This window comes from Penaeus japonicus, unplaced genomic scaffold, assembly GCF_977035675.1.
Source record: "Penaeus japonicus unplaced genomic scaffold, GWHDUDI00000001_assembly GWHDUDI00000001, whole genome shotgun sequence".
Taxonomy (NCBI): Eukaryota; Metazoa; Arthropoda; class Malacostraca; order Decapoda; family Penaeidae; genus Penaeus; species Penaeus japonicus.
The window spans coordinates 29,824,936-29,827,435 of NW_028234403.1; the positions used below are offsets into that span (position 1 = coordinate 29,824,936).

Genomic DNA, 2,500 nt, shown 5'->3' on the forward strand with positions numbered 1-2,500 from the left:
CCCTGTCAATCAATAAGCTATACATAAGACATAGTAGTGCATGTATATCACTCTAGAGAGACCTTGCAATTTTATCTATTACAGGCAAAGTCCTTGTGTTTACGTAATATATCTGATAAAATGACGTCCTCTATAAAGGATGTTGCAACACTGTACAATGTTTTACGTTCAATCCTTTCACGAAATTCTTCAATTAGAGGACATATCATTACATAGTGGTCAAGGGTGTGTGAATAGGGTTGACTGCACAACTTACATTCAGTTCCCTCAGCATTGTTTGAAACACTATACTCCCAGTAATATTTATAGCCAAGCCGTAACCTTGCAATCACTACATCAAGCTGCCTCGTAACTCGTAGATATGCTTTGTCTTGGACATAGCGTTGTGATGAATGATTGATCTGCTTGTCTCTTGCTCGACATTTCTTTCGGTTTCAGCCAGACTGAAGATATTTTTCTTTATGATCTTACGTACATGCTCAGTCGTTACACCAATGCCATACTCAATAGTATCCTTATGACTGAATGATCTAGATAGAGAATCAGCCATATCGTGTAACTCTAGATTTATGTGTGATGGTGCCCACAGTATTTTAGTGGTTACATCCTTCAGAAACAATCTGTTTAACCTATGCCTGGATGTTGACACGAGTCCCGTGTTATCACCTCTATGAGTTTAGAGCAAGAAGTGAGGAGAGGGAGTCTGTTATGATGAGAGTACTATCCCCCGTGCGATCGGCTATCTTAAGAGCAACAAGTAAAGCAAATAGTTCTGCCTGCAGGATAGACACCCAGTTGTTGAGTCTGAATCCAACATAGCTAATCCTTCCAGTGGCATCGCATACGATTGCAGCGCATGCGGCTGAACCTGTGGCTGAGTTACCGACCCATCAGTGAAAATAAGTTGTTTTATCTTATATTCTTGCTTAGTCTCATGAATTTGCTTCAAAATGTCATTTCTTACTTTAGCTTTCAGGTGTGCGTTATTTTCAATTTGCTTTTTTGGTAGGACACTTGCTTTGATGATACCGAAGTGTTTTATCTCCCATGGCGGAACAGAATGTTTTTAAGGGATACCTTTGCAGAACTGTATCATATTATGGTCTCGAAGCTCTGAGCATGTTTTCTTGACCCAAGCAGATCTGCGCCGCCCTGTGGAATGGCAATTCAGCAGGGATTCTTTGGCTATACTGTCATCTGGCGATTTTAATAATTTTATTGCTGTCATTGTGTTGATTTCTGTGATCCTATCAGTAATGCTTGGCAATCCGAGTTCTTTCCTCATGGTCAAAACCTTTGTTGTATATGGACATCCGAGGACTATCTTCATTGCCATATTTTGCATTACTTCTAGCCTTCTAATTGTTCGGGATGACTGTGTTACTAGAGCAGGTGCAGCATAATCAATGAGGGGTCTTATGTAAGCTGTGTACATCATTCTTACAATTCGTATGTTTGCCCCCGAAGTTACATTATTGCCAGCAACTGCTCGTAAGGCAGCTAATCTACTCTTACATTTTTGATCGATCTCCTCAACATCTTCGGCCGTATGTGGAATATTTACTCCGAGATATCGAAATGACTCAACCTGAGCTGTACTTTCACCATCTATATTGAACTGCTTATCTCGGTCTTTTACATTGTGATTATATATCTTGGTCTTATTTATTGAAATAATCAATCCTAGTTTATAGCAGACCGTTGATATTGCCCGCAGTGCACATATACAGTCTTGATACGTTCAAGCATGAATCTATATATCGTCAACATAGCTTATGATCGTATCATTGGCTTCTTGTTTAAAACGTCTGATAAGGGAATTTACCAAAACATTAAATAACAAAGGGCTTAGTACTCCCCCTTGGGGAGAGAGAGAGAGCGAGAGAAGAAGAAGATGAAGAAGAAGAAGAAGAAAAAAAGAAGAAGAAGAATAAGTTAGAGAGAGAGAGAGAGAGAGAGAGCGAGAGAGAGAGCGAGAGAGAGAGAGAGAGAGAGAGAGAGAGAGAGGAGAAGAAGAAAGAGAGAGAGAGAGAGGAGAAGAAGAAAGAGAGAGAGAGAGAAGAAGAAAGAGAGAGAGAGAGAGAGAGAGAAGAAGAAGAGAGAGAGAGAGAGAGAAAGAGAGAGAGAGAGAGAGGAGAAGAAGAAAGAGAGAGAGAGAGAGAGAAAGAGATAGAGAAGAAGAAGAAAGAGAGAGAGAGAGAGAGGAGAAGAAGAAGAAGAGAGAGAGAGAGAGAGGAGAGGAAGAAGAGAGAGAGAGAAAGAGAGAGAGGGAGAAAAAAAAGTATGTGTTAGGTCATCATTGCGATTCAAAAATTATAATTCTGTAATGTTTTATTCAAATCGAATAATACATTTGCAATAATGTGGGATCAGTTTCCTGCTACATCAGATTCAACATGAGCAAGTTGATCCTCAAGAGTGATCCAGCGAAGAACGTCGGGTTTCCGTCTTGCTCTATCCTGCGGTCTTGAGTTCAAAGACATCGCACAAGATCAACGAA

The 2,500-nt window shown here is 40.2% G+C and overlaps 1 long non-coding RNA gene across 1 annotated transcript in view; it reads right to left on the reverse strand.

Annotated features, from left to right (window-relative positions):
* Positions 1-2,324: 2,324 nt before the first annotated feature.
* The window catches only part of LOC147472514 (uncharacterized), an 806-nt gene continuing 630 nt past the window's right edge, over positions 2,325-2,500 (reverse strand). The window contains exon 2 of the long non-coding RNA XR_015191058.1: positions 2,325-2,500. This exon is cut by the window's right edge and continues 388 nt beyond it. This is a non-coding gene — a long non-coding RNA (uncharacterized LOC147472514).